Source organism: Prionailurus viverrinus, chromosome B4, assembly GCF_022837055.1.
Source record: "Prionailurus viverrinus isolate Anna chromosome B4, UM_Priviv_1.0, whole genome shotgun sequence".
Taxonomy (NCBI): Eukaryota; Metazoa; Chordata; class Mammalia; order Carnivora; family Felidae; genus Prionailurus; species Prionailurus viverrinus.
The window spans coordinates 19884839-19907162 of record NC_062567.1 but is presented as its reverse complement, the minus strand read 5'-3'; the positions used below and the strand labels follow the sequence as shown (position 1 = coordinate 19907162).

Sequence of the window (22324 nt, the reverse complement as noted above, 5' to 3'; positions counted from 1 at the left end):
AGCTTCAAACTAGAAACAACTCAATGTCTATTAATAGGAAAATAAATAGGTTTTCATGTATTCCTACTGTGGAATCCTTTTTGGCAATAAAAAGCAGCAGGCTGTGTGTGCATGCGGCAATATGGATGAATATCAATATAATGAATAGCACGATGGATGCACATTGCCTCTGTGGGTAAAGGGGATGATTTTCAGAATGACTGGGACACATGGCAAACTTCCTGGGGGTGATGGAAATGTTCTGTCTCTTGAGGTTGGGGGGAATTACTTAGATGCATGTATTTGTAACGTGTCATATACACTTAAGAGCTATGCTTTATAAGAGTTAAACATTGGAAATGTTTAAATGTGTAAATATTTATGCCTCAATGAAAATATATGAAAAATGCAATTAAGAATACAAGACACTGCTCACGTGAGTCGCACGCATTGTTCTAAAACCGGAACAATATGGAGATTAGGATGTCACCTGCACAAAGATGACACACACATTGGTGAATTAGTCCATATTTTTTAAAAAATGCAAAACAAGGAAAAAAATTAAATATAATGAGAAGTTAATGAGAAGTTAATGAGAAGTTGTCTTTCCTCACTCTCAAATCCTCCAACTATATTTTTTAAAAAAAAGGAAATCAAAATTCTTTTAGCTTTTGTGATTTCTAAGATCTAATTCCAAAGCTTTTTTTTTTTTTTTTGAGAATGGTCAGGGAGAGAGAGTTGCTGTACCTTTCAGAAAGTTGACCTCTTAAACCTTTAATTTATAGCCCTAACATCATATCATTACATCATATCATTGGATTTCTCTTATCCTCCTAGGTAGTTTGGAAAAATTCTTAAGTTTTGTTTTTGTTTTTTTGGTTTTTTTTGTTTTTAATTTTTTTTAACGTTTTATTTATTTTTGAGACAGAGAGAGACAGAGCATGAACGGGGCAGGGGCAGAGAGAGAGGGAGACACAGAATCAGAAGCAGGCTCCAGGCTCTGAGCCATCAGCCCAGAGCCCGACGCGGGGCTCGAACTCACGGACCGCGAGATCGTGACCTGAGCTGAAGTCGGACGCTTAACCGACTGAGCCACCCAGGCGCCCCAAGTTTTGTTTTTTGATAGAGAAAATTTTTTAATTTTTATTTTTTTTCTTAGTTGTAGCCAACATTGGAAACTTAAAGATAGTTGAATATGAAAAATTATTGAAAAACTACATGTTCTGTAGATTTTAAGTTGCAAAATGTTGATATGTCTTGGGTTTAAGGAGACTGGCATACAACTATTAGGCAATTTAATTTTATCTCAGCCTTTGATTTGTTTTGGAAGCCAACATAAATAAGTAAACTTCTCAGAATTCAGTTTGTAAAAAAAAAAAAAAAAAAAAAGGTAGTTGATTTGTTTGCTTATGGCAGTATTGTACTTAATTACTGTAGTACTAGATTCTTATGTAGGTAAGAGCCTATGTTGTAATGTTTCCCTTACTTATGATCAGTAATTATAGTTCATATTTTTTTCTTGGTTCAGAAGTTTTTGATTAACTTTTTTTATTGTGGTGAAACACATAACATGAAATGTGTACCATTTTTACATGTACAGTTAAGTGCATTAAATACAATTCACTGTGTTGTGTAATGATCACTGTTTCTAGAACATTTTCATAATCCTGCACAGAAACTTTGTACCCATTGAGCTATAACTCCCCATTCCCCTAATCCCTAGTAGCCTCTATTCTATTTTTTTAAAGTTTATTTATTTATTGTGAGACAGAGAGCACAAGCAGGGGAGGGGCAGAGAGAGAGGGAGAGAGAGGGTTGCAAGCAGGCTCCGCGCTGTCAGCGCAGAGCCCAACACAGGGCTCGAACCCATGAACCGTGAGATCATGACCTGAGTTGATAGCAAGAGTCAGACAGTTAACCGACTGAGTCACCGAGGAGGGGCGCTTACTCTATTCCGTTTAATATGAATTTTCCTGTCCTAGATAGCTCATATAAATGGAATCATACATTATTTGTCCTGTTGTGCCTGGACTATTTCACTTAGCATAAAGTTTTTAAGGTTCACCTGTGTTGTAGAATGCATCAGAACTTCATTCCTTTTTATGGCTGAATGATATTCTTCTGTATGTACATAGTGTATTTTCTTATCCATTCCTCTGTTGATAGGTACATTTGGGCTGTTTTTGCCTTGAATATGGTAATAACGCTGCTGTAAATATTGGTGTACAAGTTTCTGTTTGAACCCCTGTTTTTAATTCTTTTGGTTATATACTCAGACATGGAATTGCTGGGTCATATAGTAATCCTGTGTTTAACATTTTGGGGAGCTGTTGAACTGTTTTCCACAGTGGCTGGCTGACCATTTTACATTCCTACCAGCAGTGTATGAGCCTTGCAGTCTCTCCACATCCTCACCAGTACTTGTTATCTTATATTTAAAATACTACTTTTTTAGAAATCGTAACCAACCAGCATATGGATGAAGCGAAATCTCATTGTGGTTTTGATTTGCATGTCCATAATGACTGCTGATGAGCATCTTTTCATGTGCTTCTTGGCTGTTTATCATCTTTGAAAAATGTCTGTTCTAGGTCTTTGCCCATTTTTAAATTGGGTGTGGTTTTTGTTGTTAACTTGTAGGAATTCTTTATATTCTGGATATTAACCCATTATCAGATATATGATTTACAAATATTTTCTCCCGTTTTGTGTGTTTTCTTTTTACTTTCCATACAGTGTCATTTAATGTATCCGTTTTTAATCTTTATGAAGCCTAATTTATGTTTCCCTTTTGCTGCCTATGCTTTTGGCATCATAATGAAGAAACTGTTGTCAAATCCAAGGTCATGGAGAATTTCCATGTTATCTTGTAAGACCTTTATAGTTTTAGCTCTTAAATTTAGATTTTTGATCCACTTTAGGCCAGTTTTTCTATATGGTATAAGGTAAAGGTACGACTTCATTCTTGTGGATATCCAGTTTTCCCAGCACTGTTTGTTTGAAAAACTATCCTCTCCCCATTGAATGGTTCTGGCACCTATATTGAAAACGAATTGCCCATGTATGTGTGGATTTATTTCTGGGCTCTCTATTCCATTGGTCTATATGTCTAGCCTATACTACAGTGTGCCAGTACCACTGTTGTAGTTTTATAATAAGTTTTGAAATCGGGGAGTGTGAGTCTTCCAGCTTTGTTGCTATTGTTCTTCTTTTTCTTTTGACATTACTCAGTACTCGTCATGATAAGTGCACTCTTTAATCCCCATCATCTATTTCACCCATCCCCCCCACCCACCTCCCCTCTGGTAACCATCAGTTTGTTCCCTACAGTTAAGAGTCTGTTTCTTGGTTTTCCTCTTTTGTTCCCCCTATGTGTGTTTGTTTTGTTTCTTAAATTCCACATCTGAGTGAAATCATAGGGTATTTGTCTTTCTCTGACTGACTTATTTTGCTTAGCATTATACTCTCCAGCTGTATTCATGTTGCAAACAGCAAGATTTCATTCTTGTTTATGGCTGAATAATAGTCCACTGTGTGTGTGTGTGTGTGTGTGTGTGTGTGTGTGTGTACCACATTTTCTTTATCCGTTCATCTGTTGATGAACTCTTGGGCAGCTTCCATAATTTAGCTATTGTAAGTAATGCTGCTATACACATAAGGGTGCGTGTATCCCTTTGGATTAGTGTTTTTGTACCTGATTTTTTTTTAAAGCTAGGGTCTAGGTAGCTGTGAGTAGCTGTTTACAGAGTCAACCTGTATAAGCTGTTAATTCTCACAAGCAAATTGGCCATTGGACCCCCAAGAAAGAGTAATGTTGGTGATAATATTTTTTAAGCTTTCCTCTTTAAAGAGTTAAATTAGATAACACTTCTTCTTTGAAATATTTTAATGTGTTCTGGTTCTATAGACATCTTTATTTATTTAATCTTTGTTTCTGCTAATCTCCTTCCTCTACTGTTTTATAACCTGTAAGCTCCTGGAGGTTTTATGGTGATGGTTTTGCTTTTCTTTTTTTTTTAATTTTTTTTTTTCAACGTTTATTTATTTTTGGGACAGAGAGAGACAGAGCATGAACCGGGGAGGGGCAGAGAGAGAGGGAGACACAGAATCGGAAGCAGGCTCCAGGCTCTGAGCCATCAGCCCAGAGCCCGACGCGGGGCTCGAACTCACGGACCGCGAGATCGTAACCTGGCTGAAGTCGGACGCTTAACCGACTGCGCCACCCAGGCGCCCCTGGTTTTGCTTTTCTGCAGATAATATGAACAGGCAAGGTCAGGAAAAAGTGAATTTGTTTCTGTTAGATTAACTGTGTATATTTCTAGAAGATTTTGTTGGCCAGGATGGTCTCAAACCTCTAGTTGGAAGAGAGCAAAAATACAGACCATCAGAATAGATCTCCAATAGCTGGAAGTAAAAGAGTAGTTAAGCCTTTGCAAAAGGTGATATGGTTGTTAAAGAGCTATGACAGTTTATTTTTTAAAGTTTATGTATTTATTTTGAGAGAGAGTGAGCATGCAAGCATAAGCAGGAAGGGGCAGAGAGAGAGAGGGAGAGGGAGAATCCCAAGCAGGCTCTGTGCTGTCCATGTGGAGCCCCATGAGGGGTTTGAACTCAGGGAACTGTGAGATCATGACCTGAGCCTAAACCAAGAGTCAGATGCTTAACTGACTGAGCCACCCAGGTGCCCCAAGAGCTGTATAGTTTATACTTGTTTTTGCCTAAAAATACATAAATCAGAAAAAAGTTAATTAGTAGCGCTTTGACTTCTAGCATGCAATATTTATTTATTTGTCTCCAGTTTTGAGTGTCACAGTCTTTCAATATTTTTTATTCCTATTGCCCTTTAGGTGTTTATACTATGGACATTGACTAGCCTTTTATTTAATCTTTTTTAATTTTTTATTAAAAAAATGTTTTTTAATGTTTATTTTTGACAGAGAGAGAAGAGAGAGAAAAAGCATGAGTGGGGGAGGGGGAGAGAGAGAGGGAGACACAGAATCCGAAGCAGGCTCCAGGCTCCGAGCTGTCAGCACAGAGCCCGAAGTGGGGCTCGAACTCACAGATGGTGAGATCATGACCTGAGCCAAAGTCAGACGCTCAACCGACTGAGTCACCCAGGCGCTCCAGCCTATTTAATCTTAATATGCTTTTTGTAAGTGCTAGGCTGTAATGTCTGCTTCCTGGAAACATACAGGGAGATAAAGTAGATTTTAGATATTTTTTTAGGGTTTTAAGAGTGAACACTGAACCCTTATTAAGTACCTTAACATTTATTATGTACCTCATTTAATCCTGACAATCACCATATATTACATATAAAAAATGGGTTTTTGAGGAAAACTTGAAGTTCATTTAACGCTGAATCACCGTGGCAGGACTTAAAGCACATCTGCTTCTTCCATGTGTCTTCTTACTGTCCATCAAGAGCCAGATGGGGCATTTACTCAAGCCAAATGGCCGATCCGTTGTCCCTTGAATATATGGGAAGTCTGAAGTGTTTTCATGTCTGATCTTGTTCATTTTGCCTGAAATGCCTTTCTCATGGCTTGTCGTTTTTGTAATTCCCACACTTCCTTCAAAATTTGGCTCAGGGTTTATCTGCTTATAAAGCTTTCTCTGACCTTAGTGACCCTAGGTGAAACTGATGTTCCAGTTCAGGGTGGATGGTCTTGCTTTCTGTGGTCTTCTCCCCGACCCCGCTTTTTTTTTTTTTCTTTTGGCCTCCTGCTGCCTAGTTACCCTCAATTCCAGTGTTATTTGTACAGATCTGTAATCCAAAATCCTTGTGTTTTTCAGAATCCAGAAGTCTTCAGATTTTAGAAATGTAAGATGATGCAGGTTCTGGGACAGCACCCCGCTATCAGTAATTTCTGCTGACAATGTACGAATATTTATCCTATAGGGAATAAATAAAAGCTTAGAAAGAGCTTTGTGTCAGGTCATGGAAGGGCAGATTTTGCCATTCGGTGAGTTACAAAAAATGTTTTGACTTTCAGGGTTGTTTGAATTTCAGAAGTGTCAATATGGGATTATAGATTAACTAATTTTTTAGAAGTATGAACCATATGTTGTAAAAAAAAAAGTAGTGATCATATGACTTTATGATTTTTTTTGCTTAATACTTTCCCTTTACTTACAGAAATGATCAGTTCCCTGATCAGCTTTCAAAGGTGACCTATATGTATGTATTTCTGTATTTATCTGCCTATCTAGTATTATTATCTGACAAATGCAAACATAGCTCCTAGGTTTCAATTTTTATACTAGCTCCAGTTATCCCATTTTTGACCAGTGGTAGCCTCTTCAAGTTTTCAACTGAGTCCATGAGACATGAGCCTGTGTGGTTTTCTAGCTCATCTTTTATGTACATTTCCTGCCCAGGACCTTAGAACCAGCCATTTCTCTAAGAAGTCCTGCTTTCTTTTAGTGGTGAATGGTATTTTGAGATCACATCTGGTTCTTAGGAGTGTTCCTTGCCCCTGGGTTTCAGTTGTTTCTGATCCTTTTCATATTAATTTTTTTATTTTGAAATAACTTTAGACTCACAGAGAAGTTGCATGATAGTGTAGAGTTAGTTGTCTTAGAGTCTTCACCCACATTTCTTTCATGTACATCTGAAGTAACCATAGGACAGTTGTCAAAACCAGAAAATTAGTATTGCTACAATATCACAATTGAAATATACGCTGTGTTTAGGAATGATTGATAAAAGCTTGATTATAGTTGGACCTTGAGTCTCTGAGTCTTTATTTATGTATTATTACTTATTTTTGGTATGTGCTTCTGTGCAGTAGCTCTTAACTAATAAGATCTATCACTCACCTGGGAACTTTTGGACATCAGATGCCTGAAACTTTTCCTTCCCCTCTCCCAGAATTTTTCAGAATCTCAATATGGGGATAGAATAGTATAGGTATTTGGGGATTTTGCTAGAATCCTGTCTGTTTCAACAGCTTAACGAGATCATTCAGGAAGGAAGCATTTTGTGTTTTGCTCACAATTGGTGATAATGACCCTTTGGTTCCTAGGATAAAAGTTAGTCTTTTTGTTTTGTTTTAAGTTTATTTGTTTATTTTGAGAGAGTGAGCCTGTGCTGGGGAGGGGCAGAAAGAAAGGGAGAGAGAGAATTCCAAGGAGGCTGTGCACCGTCAGTGTGGAGCCCCATGTGAGGCTCGAACCCATGGAACTGTGGGATCATGGCCTGAGCCGAAACCAAGAGTCAGGTGCTTAACTGACTGAGTCACCCAGGTGCCCCTAAAAGTTAATCTATCTTAAAATGATTCACATTTGATGCTTCTAGTGCCAGAGATTCCTATTATACTTAGAACCGTCCTTCAACATTTATTAACACATTCAAAAAATATTAATTGAGTACCTTCTAAGTGCCAGACATGAGGAAACAGCAGTGAAAAATCCAGACATGGTCTGGTCTGTGCCTTCATGGATATACATGGATAATGAGAAGTACAAACAATTGAACACATAATTTCAATAGAATGCAATGAATATTATCTTAGGAGAAGAGTGGGTAGCTGTGAAAACACAGAACAGACAGACCTCACCTAGTGTAGGGATCAGGGAATGTCTTCCTGGGAAGATTGTTTTTAGTCCGGTAGGAGTTAGCTAGGTAGAAAGAAGAATCTTCTGGCAGAGGGAACAGCCTTAGTCTTTGAATATGCCTAGTGGCTACAGCTAGAGAGAATTTCTAGTATCTTACTGGAGAAAAGAGTACAAGACCAAGGAAGGAAAAAAAATCTAGAGGCGAGCAGCAGCCTTTATTGAATCTTTTCAAAGCATTCGGGTTTTCATAGAAATAGCAACTCTCATTTTTACTCCTGTTTCATCAGTTTGTATATCATCTAAGGTACATAACCACAGTAATACAAATAAAACCGACATAAAGAGGTGTGCAAAAACAAACTGGTTGTGTTGAGCGTGCATCTCATTTGGTGGGAGCAGAAATGAAGTGGCTAGAGACTGTCTTCCCAAACGTAAGAGTTGAGTTGCCATGGGCCCAGCCAGGGTTCATACAGCAGGAATTGAGGATTTTGGTTTGTCTGGCAAGTCATTTAGGCAGAGGTCAATTAAGCCAGTGTGTCCTATAATTATAGTTTGGGAAATAGATGAGCTCATTGAGAGAGATGAGAGAAAAGAGCCAAGGTCAGAACCTTAGGGAACACCACCAATTAAGGAAAAGATGGAGGAAGAAAAATCAGCTAACGATTTCAAGAAGAACTAGTTAAAAACAAGCTTTCCGGGAGCCTTTGAATCTCATCCTACTTAGACTCTTAGCAGTCTCGCAACTTTGTTTATCTATGTTTAACCTGGCTTTTGGCAAACTTATTTTGCCCTGAAAACCTTTTTTCACTTAACTAATTCGTATTCTGCGTCCTATGGAAGAAGTAGGAACAGTTTTTAGGAAACACTGCCACAGGCAGAAAGGAACCAGGAAGGGATTTAGGTGGGGTAGTCATACGATTAGTGTGTAGTTTCAGAGATTGTTTTTGGTAGTCCTCTGGAGGCGGGATTCCAGAAAGGAGTGGGCCAGGGTGTTTGGGAGACCAGCTAGAGGCCCTCGTGGTAAGCCGGGAGAAAGCCGATGGGGTCTGAATTTAGGCAGTGATAGTAGGAATAGCGAAGGGGCCAATTCACACGTTTTAGTTGAAAAGACAGGAGCTGGTGACAGATGTGAGAGGTAAGGGAGAGGGAGTCTAGGATGGCTGGTTTCTGTTTCGGTGACCAAGGGGATGGATTGTGCCACCATACTGCAGATGAGGGACACAGAGCTGGTGTGGGTTGTGATGGGGAGATGATGAGTCCAGTTTGGGACATGTAGTATAAGGTATCGAGGTATACGCACTTGACAAGAGTTTAGATGTGAGATGGGGGCTTGGGAGAAAGGGTGGGGCCAAAGAGAGGTTTGCAGGTAATTCATAATTATAAAATCATGGGTCTGGAGGATGACATCATGGAGGGACAGCATAAGAGATGAGAGGTAGAATTCTAATGTGGACAGGAAGGAAGCCCATCTTAAGAATACTAATAACCATTACTTACTAGGGGTCTGTTAAACACTGTTTTAAGCATGTTACATATGTCATTTTATTTCATACTAGAACCCCCATGAGGGCAGGTGTTAGTATCTCCATTTTATAAATGGATGAGCTGAAGCTCAAAGGTTATGCCATTAGCTCCTGGTCCTACATCTGGTAGATAGCAGTTGAGGAGGTGAAGTCTGCCTTACTGCAGTCTAGGCTCCCTTTCCAGAAGGAATGGTCAGAGAAGTAGGAAGAGAACCAAGAGAACCATGGCAGGGTACCCGGGATGAGAGACCTTTAAGGAGTTGTTAGCAGGGCGAGACGTACTGAGAGATGAAGACAGGATTCAAAGATGCCTTTGGATTCAACACAGTGTGGTCACTGATGCTGCCACAGCATCGAATGGGGAGCTGGTTTGTTGTGGGATGTCGTCAGCACGATGGATTTATTGTACCAGCTTCCCAAATTGTGTTTTCATGGACTCTATAAATGCTAGCCTACGACTTCCGGAAAGAAGGAAAAAGCAATCACCTTTTTAAAAATCAGATAATAATAAAGTCAGAATAAAGCTTTTGTGAGAAGTCTTTCCTTCGTGCTCTCGTAATTTACACATACCGGTGTTTGGGAAGATGATGTAGTTCTGCCGGTTAGTTATTGCTGCTTGGACAGGAAAGGGAGGGGGAGAGCGTGTTTGCGGCTCACATCACTGCAGAGCTCTGGTAACAGCGCTCCGGTGCTGACGGGAGCTGAGTCAGAGAAGACATACACGCAGACTGTGCCCTGAGCCGTCATGGCCCAGTTTAGGATTTTCGACTGTATGATCAACCACAATTGGAGCTTATTGTGCAATCTGTATTGTGCGTGGAGTGGTCAGGTTTGTTTGATATATATATATGTACATATTTGCTTTTTAATTCAAAACTGCTATAATGTATAAAGCAAAAAAAAAAAAAATCAGTGAAAATGCTGGTTATAAAATCAGTATCTTCCTGTAACAGTGAAAAAGTAGTCTTTTAGACGTTACTTTGTGTTGAAATACTAATTTAACAGGGCACATCTCAACTCTAATGATGTGAATTTCTCTAAGAGAATTACATGGACTCTTCATTTGCACAGATGAGACTTTGTAGAGCTTTCTGTGGTGGGGGAGGGGAAGTTGGAATGAATTACTTAAAAATAAAACCAGGAAAAAATTAAAGCACTAGAATCATAAAACAAAGTAAATGTTGTATATTTTTGGAGACATTTCCCATTGTGTTTATAGTTAGGTAGGCAGGATTTTGGAATGAGTTGCTTTTTGGCTAGTTTTTCATTTTTCATGAAATATGGTTGATTTCTTTTACTGTGGGATTAAATGGAAGTTCCTTTTTGGACTTAGTTTGTTCCTGAACAGGCTTTTAGGAAATAGTTATTGTGCAATAGAGAAACTTTGCTGAGTATGTTTTTTATGAGAGTTGCCATATACGTTTGAGTTTTCTTCCCTAAGAAGCAAAAACTCTCTATTTCTCCTTTCAGCCTCAGTCAACATTGTTATTATCAGGTGCAGGCTGCTTTCGTAAGTTGCAAATAGCTCTGCACGTATTCAGCATAATAGCATCTCTCACAAAATGGAAAGATACTGGATGGTAGCTTTGTTCTAGTTACTGGTGAATCTTTAAAAACTATGAATTACTTACCTTACAGGGTTATTAATCTCTTTGTGAGTGTTCGCCTTCCTTATTTAAAACTGTTCTTTAGTATTGTTTGAAATTTAGAAGAAAAGCTAAATTTAAAATATTGAAAGCAGTGAATGATAAATGAAATGTCCATCCCCCACCCCTCCAAACACAGCATCATTTCTCAGTTCTCCCATAAACACAGCATGAACAGAAGTTTATGAGACATGAATTTAGTTCTAAGTGGGACTTGTGGGTCTCCAGTACTTTTCTTTATGTCCTATTCTCTCTGTCCTGGAATGGTGAAAAGACTTTTTCATAGTTCAGGTTGGGCACAATAGACTAACGTATCAGAAATTAGAGATGGAAAAGGTCATGTAGTCTATATTTCTTCCAGTGTAAGATTGATCTCTCAGTGCACTTTCTAGTTCTCTCCTAATGGATTTACATTACCGTAAAAATATGGATTTTGAATGGCTACTTAGAGAATAAAAGAAGATAGATACTTCAATTATCTTAGCATGTAAAATTCATAATATCAGGAACCTACCAAAGCTGAAACTTAAAAAGCCCAAACCAAACTGAGTGGTTAGTAACTGGTTCACAGCTCTTACTGGACTTATTAGTTAGTCTCATCATCAGAAAACTTCCTAGTTTCAGGTCTAGGACCTTGTCAGGACTTTGGCTAATCCCAAAAGAATATTTGACTTGCGACAGAATCCAAGGATGAGTTGATTCAGTGAGCCGGCAATAGAAAGTGCTTTTGGACCTGCTGTGGCCCGGGGTTCTGTAGGCTTGCTGTTGCAACTGCTTCAGGGCAGCAGTTGATTTTATTGGAGTTTATTTTCCCTGTGGTTTAGATCCAACAATAGGCCATTTGGTTGCTGGCGTCACTGAGAAGATTTTGCAGAATTTAGCGTAAAGTGAGAATGGCATGTGACCACGTCTCCTGGGAGTTTATGCCACCCCTTAAAGTATTTGATGGAGGTTACAAACTCCGTGATTTGGTGGCTAGGCTTCGGGTTCCATAAGAGTGAAGAGAGTTGAGGGGCGCCTGGGTGGCTCAGTCCGTTAGAGCGTCTGACTCTTGATTTCGGCTCAGGTCATGATATCCTGGTTTGTGAATTCGAGCCCCACACCACACTCTGTGCTGATGGTACAGAGTCTGCTTGGGATTCTCTCTCTTCCTCTCTCTCTGCCACTCTCTCTGCCCCTCCCATGCATGTGTACACTCTCGCTCTTTCTCAAAATAAATGAATAAACTTAAGAAAAGTATTTTAAAGAGTAAAGAGAGTTGAAGAGAGCCAGGTGTAAGACAGCAGGCACTGGTGGAGACTGTGGCAAACTGGAGAATCAGTTTCAGGAGACTGATTCATGTCGGACCTCTTGTTGTCAATCATTCAGTTTTTAAGGGAAACTTTAAAATTAGCATCTTGATGTGAATTCATCCTAATTTTTAAGTGCTGGTGACTAATTCAAGTTTTTCAAAATACCAAGATCTAAGCAAAACACATCTGCAGCCAAATGGGGCTTAAGGCTTCCCATGTATCATTTCTGGTTTCTAAGAAACTTCAGGGCAGCAGTTGATTTCATTTGAGTTTTACTGTTGAAGCTAAGCGGTGGAAGGATGTTGCTGGAAAGGTTATGATATAGGTAGGGAAATGTAGGAGAGAAATAAGAGGAGTAAAGGAAAGGGCCGGGTGAGGAGTGAGGGAGGCCGACTGAAGGAGCAGCAGACGAGATAAATGACATGATGGGAACAGGAGGGTGCCGCAGTGGGCACGCTTCTCAGTTGACACTTTGTTGGCATACTGCCGGGAGAGTTCTGATTCGGGGTCTATTATTTATTAAATACTTGTACACTGCTGGAGGGAGGCAGTACAGTGCTGTGGCTAAGAGTACAGATTTTGGTGTCCACGAACTGGATCCGGTGTCCAAGGCCCAGTGCATCCCTGGCTGGTGGCCCCAGTATTACCTCTGCTTCCTCATCTCGAGTAGTACCTTCATCACAGACTGTTGTGAAGGTTAAATCAGATGACCTGGGTCCAGCATTTAACCCAGGGCCTGACACAATAAGTGCTTAACAGTGCTTACTGTAATTATTAACATATTCTAGGCTGGATGGTAACATATATAGGGGTGATATCGTTTGAGATCCATATTGGAAATAAAGAGATGGGAGCAGGGGCGCCTGGGTGGCGCAGTCGGTTAAGCGTCCGACTTCAGCCAGGTCACGATCTCGTGGTCCGTGAGTTCCAGCCCCGCGTCAGGCTCTGGGCTGATGGCTCAGAGCCTGGAGCCTGTTTCTGATTCTGTGTCTCGCTCTCTCTCTGCCCCTCCCCCGTTCATGCTCTGTCTCTCTCTGTCCCAAAAAATAAACGTTGAAAAAAAAAAAAAAAATTAAAAAAAAAAAAAAAAAGAGATGGGAGCAAAGAGGTCTGTTATTTTAATTTTTAAAATTGTAAGCTAAGTGCAGAGTCACTTACAAAAATTGGACAATATGAATTAAAATTGATTTACCGAGTTCAGTTACTCAAATACAACTCTTATTAATATTTTGGTATGTATATTGCATTTTTTTTCCTGCCCACATAGTGTTTTTTTTTCCTCTGTACTTGTGTAGTTTACAAGTTGTAATCATAGTATACATGCAAATTGTGACACAGATGCCATATTGTGATGTCATTTTTAATGGCTGCGTGATATTCTAGAGAATATATATATATATATATATCTAATGTAATCTTAATGTATTTAATGTTTATTATCTATATATAATATTATCTACTTAATATTTCATATATTACACTATTAATATATTTAATCATTTAACTGTTGCCAAACTTTTAAATTGCTTCTAGTTTCTTTTTTGCAATTATAAATAAAATATGGTGAGTATCTTTGTGATTAAAATTGTTTTCACTGCTAGGATTACTTGCATATAGGATACCATTTCAGAAGTGAAATTACTGGGTCAGAGTGATAATACTTTTATTTATTTGTTTATTTTTTAGAGTGATAATACTTTTTTTTTTTTTTAACTTTTAGAGAGAGAGTGCGCGGGCAGGGGAGAGGGGCAGAGGGAGAGAGGGAATCTCATACAGGCTCCCCGCTCAGCCTGGAACCCAGTGCAGACCTCCATCCCACGACCCTGGGTTCATGACCTGAGCCAAAAATCAAGAGTCAGATGCTCAACTGACTGAGGCACCCTGGCGCCCCGAGAGTAATAATACTTTTAAAGCATAACTTTTATAAAACACATTTCTATATTAAGAAAATCTTAGAGAGTAGAGTGTTCTTAGACTTTGTGAGAGATGAGTGCATTTTAAAATTTTATGGATGATAATACTTTGCATTCGCACCATGAGGAAAAGAGGACCCTATGTTTCTCTCCTTTCTCTGCCTTGGTATATGAAATTTCAGATGTTCTGATCAGTATTTGGAACCAGGGCTGAACGTTTGGTGGTGGTGGAGCTCAGTCATACAAAGAAGTTTGCCATTAAGGTTTCATGTTTGGGACATAACCAGTAACCCATTTCTTGGTGTTCCCTCAAGCCCGGTGACAATCGATCTTGCCTGGCCCCTTATGTAGGGACCTCAGATGGGATACTGGGAGGTGCCAAGCATGGAAGATCCTGGCATATCCTTCTTTTTATACATGTGCAGAGTGCCCACCCCGCGGTACGCACTGGAACGTGGCCCCCATTCAGAGCCCCCAAAGACCGCCAGAGTCAGCGCAAAAGCCCAGGGCCCTATGTGATTCGTTCCCCTTCCTCCATCATCTCCATGACCTTGTTTCTACTGACATTTCTCTGCTCCGTTGTCTCTAATCACACTGGACTCCTTGCTGTTTCAATCCCAAGGCCTTTGCTTCTGGTTCCCTTTTGCTGAAATGCTTTACTCCCAGACCCCTCTGCACGGCATGCCTTTTCACTTCCGTCAGGGTTTTACTCACACGTCTCCTTCTCAATGAAGTGTTGCCTTTAAATTCGTTGTAAAGTGTTACAAAGGGAAAAAATAATCATACTGTTAAAGAAGATACATTTCTTTCTTCGAAAGAAGGTTGTAAAATTGGTTGGAAACTTTATTCCTTAATAGAAATAGTCATTCTGTGTTAAGTCCATTTCAGGGAAGAAGAGCCAGATTGGATTCCTTGAGTTGGAAACTGGGAGATAACCTTACTGATGACGCAGGTGTATATTTTTCATCTCCTCCTCGGGGAAACCAAATGGAAGACAGAAAGAGAGTCTGCAGAGACCTTTTGTGCTTCCTCCTTGAAGCTCTTTTCCTCTTCTCCAGCTCCTCTCTTTGCTCCTTGATTGTTAAGAAGCAGTTGGTAGCCTACGACAGTCTGTTCCTTCCAGCTGTTAGAACAAGCTGCTGCTGCTAACACCGGTCGGAGGAGGCTTTCAGTTGATAAGCTAGGAAATTGGGAATAGGCCTTTTGACACTTAAGATACCTTAAATTCTTGCTAGTCCTAAGTGTGATCCACAGACCAGCAGCATCTGTGTGGCCCGGAAGTCAGTAGGAAATGCAGACTTCCAGGACCCACCCCAGCCCTGTAAAGTCGGAATTTGCATTTTAACAAGATCCTCTGGTGATTCTCCTACACAGTAAAGCTCTGCCTTAAATGATGGAAAGAACTAAATGCTTCTTTGACTGTTTTTCTATAAATATTACTTTACATTTTATCTTCCTTTAAGAATTAAGGGAAATGTAAGGCATTACAGGGTTATCACTTACTACGTGATTTAAATTATGTTTATATAAAAATTCTAAGTGGTTAATTGCTTCTTTTTTTTTTTAAATTTTAGAGAGAGAGATTGAAAGGGGGAGAGGGGCAGAGGGAGAAGGAGAGAAACTCTTAAGTAGGCTCCACACTCAGCACAGAGCCTGACATGGGACTTAATCCTATGACCCGGGAATCATGACCTGAGCCACAATCAAGAGTCAGATGCTCAACTGACCGAGTTATCCAGGCGCCCTACTTTGTTTCTTGTTTTTTGATCAGGGAGCCTGAAAATGAGGGCTTCTCTTTAAGGATGCTAATGGCTTGGCTTTGCTAGGCAGAATGGTATAAATTGACTTTTTTCTCGGTTTGACCTCCAGGAGAACCCTCTCTGCAGCTGTGTGGCATGCTTTGTGAGTCATCTCTTTCCTTGTTATGCTCACTGCTCACTTCCCTACGAACGAACGGCCTTGTACTGGAGATGCGTAGTTGCGATCAACGGGGAGTAATGCAGGAGAAACTTGCTGGTGGGCAGGGTGAAGATGGGATTACAGAAACGCTTACATGTGTAAGGATATGACTAGCATTGCTGCAATCAGAGGGCTGATTTTCCATGCGTAGAGTTTACAGGTGAGATCATTGGGGGGGGGGTGCCTAGGAATTGAAGGAGCAAGGCGTCATAACCACTGTGAGGTGAATTATTGGTTTGAGTAAGGCACAGGAGGGAAGAAAAATACCTCTCTGCCCTATGACTAGCTCCGTAACACCAAGCTTCCAAAATGCTGAAAGATGTCACAAGGACCTTTAGTTTAGTGTTTTGTTCTGTTTTGTTTTAAAGAGAGATAGAGAGTACCAGTGGTAGAGGGAGAGGGAGAGAGCGAGAGAGCGAGCGAGGGAGAGAATCTTAAGCAGGCTCAATGTTCAGAGCAGAGCCTCATGTGGGGCTTGACCTGGGGCTTGGATCTCACAACACTGAGATCATGACCTGAGCTGAAAGGAAGAGTCAGAGGCTGTCACTTACTGACTGAGCCACCCAGGTGCCCCTTAAGTTCAGTGTTTTGTGAGAGATAAAAAGAGCTAACGTTTAGTGGGTACTTACTATGTGTCAGATATTTTACATAGTTAGCCTCCTTTAAATCTTATAATAACCCTATCGAGATGATATTATTTTCACACCCCCACTTTACAGGAAGCAGATTAAACATGGGGATAAGTCACTTGCCCAGGGCCGCACGCAGCTCAGAAGCTGCAGACCAGGATGCAGCCCAGGGAGTCAGACTCTGCAGCCCTTGCTCTTGACGCCCGTGCTATTCTGCCTCTGTCCTGAAGGGTAGAATATGGTATTCGGTGCATCAGTTTTTAGAACTGGCAACTCTGAAGCTGCATTAAGAATGTAAATGACAGGGGCGCCTGGGTGGCTCAGTCAGTTAAGTGTCCGACTTCAGCTCAGGTCATGATCTCACAGTCCATGAGTTCGAGCCCTGTGTCGGTTCTTGTGCTGACAGCTCAGAGCCTGGAGCCTGCTTCGGATTCTGTGTCTCCCTCTCTCTCTGCCCCTCCCCCGCTTATGGTCTGTCTCTTTCACTCTCAAAAATGAATAAATGTTAAAAAGAAAATTTAAAGAATGTAAATGACAAAGGGTGCCTGGGTGGCTCAGTCGGTTGAGCGTCCGACTTTGGCTCAGGTCATGATCTCATGGTCCATGGGTTTGAGCCCCACGTCAGGGTCTGTGTGGACAGCTCAGAGCCTGGAGCCTGCTTCGGATTCTGTGTCTCACTCTCTGTCTCTCTCTCAAAAATAAACAAACATTAAAAAATTGTTTAAAATGACAAAAAAATTATATATGTATATATTGTTGGTTGATGGCCAATATAGGAAGCAGGGGACAAAAGGAGACTAAAAAAGGAGTAACAGAAGCACAGATTGGGGAGAAAAGGCTTAGGAAGTCTGGAATGAGAGATACTCGGTACTAAGGGAGAGAGAAAAGGCTGAACACTAAGGGTAAGACAGGTAAGAAAACACAAAGAGGGAGAACTAGGTTCTGCAATAGCTATTGGTGGTCGTGAGTGTTAGGTGCCTTTTGTAATGTGGGTTAGTTAATGTCACTTTCTTAGGTCTTTGCTCTGCTACTGAAACTCCAGCATTGCTAATATGCATATACACGTGTGATAATACTTCGAGGTGGTGACCATGCTATATAAGCAATGTAATTATCAACTGAGCCTATGTGAGCAAAGCTTAATGTTGAAATAAAGTTTTAAAAAGTAGCGTGATTAATTTCCTATAACAATATGCATAATTGCTTCTGAACTCAAAAGTGGTTAGGTTTGAATAGTAAGCAATTAGATTAAATAGGTAGTTCCTATCCATGGTTAACCCTGAGCCAGCTGCCTCTGGACCTGTAACCAGAGGGGCCAGAGGCAAACTGTCCTGCCCCCTTTAGCCTAGATTCTCAGCCTGGGAGCTTCAGTTGATGGGCAAACTCGGGTTTAAATGAATAAGAAAGACAAAATGGAATTCTCTGAAGGAAAAGACTGATTTGTAAATGACAGACTGAATAGTCTGTGGATAAATGGAATGGCAGACTCATCTGTTTGGACTTTTTGATGATAGTTGGGCTTGATTACAAGGAAAAAAGCACTGAAAGCATGAGCTTTTGAATGCTACCTTTCCCCGCCTTTGGGGGGGACCCATTTGCTTGAGAAGTCGGATGGTCTGGTGGTGAGAGAGCTTTGGACTGAGAGTAGAGGCTTCTGTATATGCTGTGTGCTCTGCCATTATTTGGTTGTGTGATTCTGAACAATTCTGTTGACTCTCTGGATTTTAGTGTTCTTACCTGTAAGTAGATGATTCCAGTTCTAGCAAAAAAAAAAAAAAAAAAATGATTTTTAGAAAAGCCGGATCTGTCTTACATGCTGCTATATATTCGAGGAATGAAATTTTCACTCCTGTGTTGTACCATGTTTACTCACGATTGAGAGGGGAACCTTGCTGATACAGGGTACCATTCATAGTGACTTTTAGTTTATGCCATGAATGGGAAGGTCTGTTATTTATTTAAAAAAAAAATTTTAACGTTTCTTCATTTTTGAGAGACAGAGAGCATGAGTGGAGAAGGAGCAGAGAGAGGGAGACACAGAATCCGAAGTAGGCCCCTGGCTCCAAGCCATCAGCACAGAGCCTGACGTGGGGCTCGAACCCACGAACTGTGAGATTAAGACCTGAGCCGAAGTCAGACGCTCAACCGACTGAGCCACCCATGCACCTATAGGGATCTGTCATTTATTTAATAGAAACTTCACAGTAGTTGCTTTGAACTGTGCAGTAAGTATCTAGTTTTCCCGAGGGTGTCCAAACAGAAACAAATGTAGGAGCTGCAGAATTTACTAGTTTTATCAACATAGTGCCTTAGAATTTTCCCTCCAAAATGCAATACGTAATACTCTCAAACTCTTATTTGAAGAATATAGTGTTCAACATTTTAGCTTTTAAAATGGGAGTTATAGGGGTGTCTTGGTGGCTCAGTTGGTCAAGCGTCTGACTCTTGATTTCAGTTCAGGTCATGATCCCACAGTGTTGGGATCAAGCCCCGTGTCGGGCTCCGTGCTGACTGGGCATGCAGTCTGCTTAAGGTTCTCTTTCTCTTTCCCTCTGCCCCCCTCCCCACTTGTATGCGTGCTCTCTCTCTAAAAATCAATCAATCGATGAAATGGGAATTATAAAGCTATATTCCTAATGTGAAAAAGCATCCTCCCAATTGATGGCCAATTTAGGGAGTACTGGAGAAGATGTTGCCTGAACAGGGACTCATAGGAGAAGGGAGAAGAAAAGGTGGGATAGGAAAGTGACAAGAGAGAGAAAAAACAGTTAAGAAAACAGGAAACTGCAATAGAGTCTCTCTGTTTTCTTTTCCTCTTGCGGGAAGGCCTCCTTCCCTTTATTTGTCCCTGTTGTCCCCACACCCCCTCTTGCCCCTTCACCCATCTCCCCTTTACAAGACCATTTCACCCATCTTCTAGCAGCTCATAGCTTCAGCTGTCCCCCTTCTCTGCCTTAGTGAGATTTGTCGCTCCTGGGACCTTACTCCTATCTCCTGCAGGGGCCGGAGAGAGCCAGTGACAGACTGCCCCTAGGAGAGACATGTTTTATCACCTGACTCTGCAGATTCTGGGTTAGGCCCCCGGGATGCCGTTCTTATTCTGACTCTCATTCCTGAATTTCTCCACCCTGACTCTAAATGTTCAATGCTGCTTCCTGGGCTCTGCTGTTCTGTGGTCCTAACATCCTCACTGCTCCTGGAGAAGCCCAGATCTATAGCAGGATTCTCTGCTATTAGTGCTGGCCTGCTGCTCAGAGGAGCCGATCCTCCTGCCTCAGTCCATTCTAAATTGCCCTGGTAAATGCAGTGTCCTCAGGCCTTCCCGAGGAACACGGTTAGCTGGTTGGTTTTCTGGTCTGACCCGTTAGGCCCATCTAGTATGCCCAGTTGTCTGGCCTTTAGAGCTGTCCCTTCCACCACAGTCAGCAGTTCTGGCATCTGTATTTCATTTAATATGGGATATCACGTCTGCCAAGCTTCTTGGGACCCTCCCTGTAGTGTATCAGCCTTGGCTGTCTTATTCCCTGCCTTGGTGTTAAATCCTGTGTCAAGTAGAAGTGCCTTATCTTGGGGCGCCTGGGTGGCTCAGTTGGTTAAGCGCCTGACTTTGGCTCAGGTCATGATCTCACGATTTGTGAGTTCGAGCCCTGCATCCGGCTCTGTGCTGACAGTTCAGAGCCTGGAGCTTGCTTCGGATTCTGTATCTCTCTCTCTCTCTGCCCCTTGCCCTCTCTCTCTCTCTCTCTCTCTCAAAAATAAACATTAAAAAAAAGAAAAGAAGTGCCTCATCTTTTTATTTTTTAAAGTTTATTTCTTTGTTTTGACAGAGAAAGAGAATGACTGGGGGAGGTCAGAGACGGAGGGAGAGAGAGAATCCCAAGCAGGCTTTGCACCACCAGCCGTGGAGCCTGACTTGGGGCTCAAACTCACGAACCCTGAGATCATGACCTGAACTGAAATCAAGAGTCGTACTCTTAACCAACTGAGCCACCAGGCACCCCTAAAAGTGCCTCATCTTAACTGTTATCCAACTTTATATTCTACCCCTCCCTGATCTAGCACCCGCACAACCATTCCTGCTGTACTCGCCCATATACCAGTATATGTTGGCCCGTTGCTCCTTTGGCATAGAATCATTTTTCTTTTCTTTTCTTTTCTTTTCTTTTCTTTTCTTTTCTTTTCTTTTCTTTTCCTTCCTTCCTTCTTTTTTTAAAGCCTTATTACCAGAACCAGAGCAGCTTTAGTCTAGTGCTAATATTCCCCCTCTGGTGAAGCAATATACTTGGGAGTATTTTACCTGGTGCCTATGACTTCTGGGGTTTTCCCCACGCTGTCTGGCGGGAACTGGCACTCTTCCTATCCCAGTGTGAGCTACAGGGATTGGTCTCTCCAGGTCTTGTCTCGGCCAGTTTCCTCATAAAAGCTCATTAGTACTCGGCTAAAGCCTGGGTGGGAAGGACCCAGAGCTCCCTCCCTGCTCCATTTTCTTTTTCGTACCCCTCCCTGAGAGCTCTGGCCACTGTGGCTTCATTGAACTTAGGGGGGCCCGAGGTGTGCCTTGGCCTTGACGTTTTCTTGTGTAGTACGCTGGGGCAGTAGTGCTCACTTTATTTCCGTTTTTTTCAGCAATCACTATCCTTTGTTGTCTGACGTCCAATGTCTGGAAATCATTGTTTTATGTATGTTCAGATTTTTAGTTGTTCTAAGTGGCAGAGTAGTTACCTACCGCAGAAAAACAGGTTGCCTGCAAAATTCAGTGATTTAGAACAATAACATTTATTATCTGCGTTTCTGCTGGTCAGAATTCCAGGCGTGGCTTCACCAGGTCCTCTGGCCCAGAGTGTCCCATGAGGCCACACTCAGGGTCAGCCAGAGCTGACATCATCTCAGGGCTTTTCTGGGGAGGGATCTGCTTCCAGACTCACTCACGTGGTTGCCGGTGGGATTCAGTTTCTCACAGGCTGCTGGGCTGAGGGCCTCAGTTTTTTGCTGGCTGTTGGCTGGAGACTGTCCTGGGTTTCTTGTCACATGCGCCTCTCCAGAGGACAGCTCACAAGATGGCAACTTGTTTCATAAGAAGGAGCAAGGGAGAAGAGCCAGAGAGAGAGTGCGGGCAAGAGAAAGGTCACAGTCTCTTGTAATCTAATCTTAGAAGTGACATCCCATCACATTTGCTGAATTCCATTCATTAGAAGCAAATCACACCCGAAGGGAGGGGAGTGTATGTAGGCATAAACACCAGAAGGTGGAGATCACTGTTCTCTTTCCTCTTTTGTCTCTCTATAGTTGGGGCTGATTACCATCTATTTCAGAATTGGGAAGTGTGTTGGGATCCCCCAAACAACCCTCTAGTTCGATGATGTGCTCAGAGGATGTAGAAGATTCCGCATATTGTAGTACTGAACTATGTTTCATAACAGCAAAGGACACAAAGCAAAATCAGCAAAGGCAGCCCAGAGAAAACCACACAAACTTCCAAGAATCTCTCCCAGTGGAGTCGTGCACAGCACGCTGAATTCCTCTAGCATCACAGTGTGACTGTGTGTGAATTTGTGTCTACCAGGGAAGCTCATCGGAGACCGTCACCTTCTGCCCAGCATGGACCCAAATCCCAGACCCCCAGAAGGAAAGCAAATGTTCAGCATAAACCGTGTCGTCTGCATACACAGTTTAGGCTCAGTGAGTGACTTTCGTCAGTTAGGGAATGGTGGGAGCCCTCCTGGATCCAAATACTCCAATGACAATGAAGAACCAACCTTGTAAGCTGGCCTGTCTTAAGGATGGCAGTCTCAGGCCTCCTCTATGTTAACTCTTTTCTGCACA

The 22324-nt window shown here is 41.6% G+C and overlaps 1 protein-coding gene and 1 pseudogene across 1 annotated transcript in view; both read left to right on the top strand.

The window, feature by feature from the left end:
• The window catches only part of ARHGAP21 (Rho GTPase activating protein 21), a 137887-nt gene that overhangs the window by 17947 nt on the left and 97616 nt on the right, over positions 1-22324 (top strand).
• Positions 414-514, top strand: LOC125171416 (uncharacterized; annotated as a pseudogene).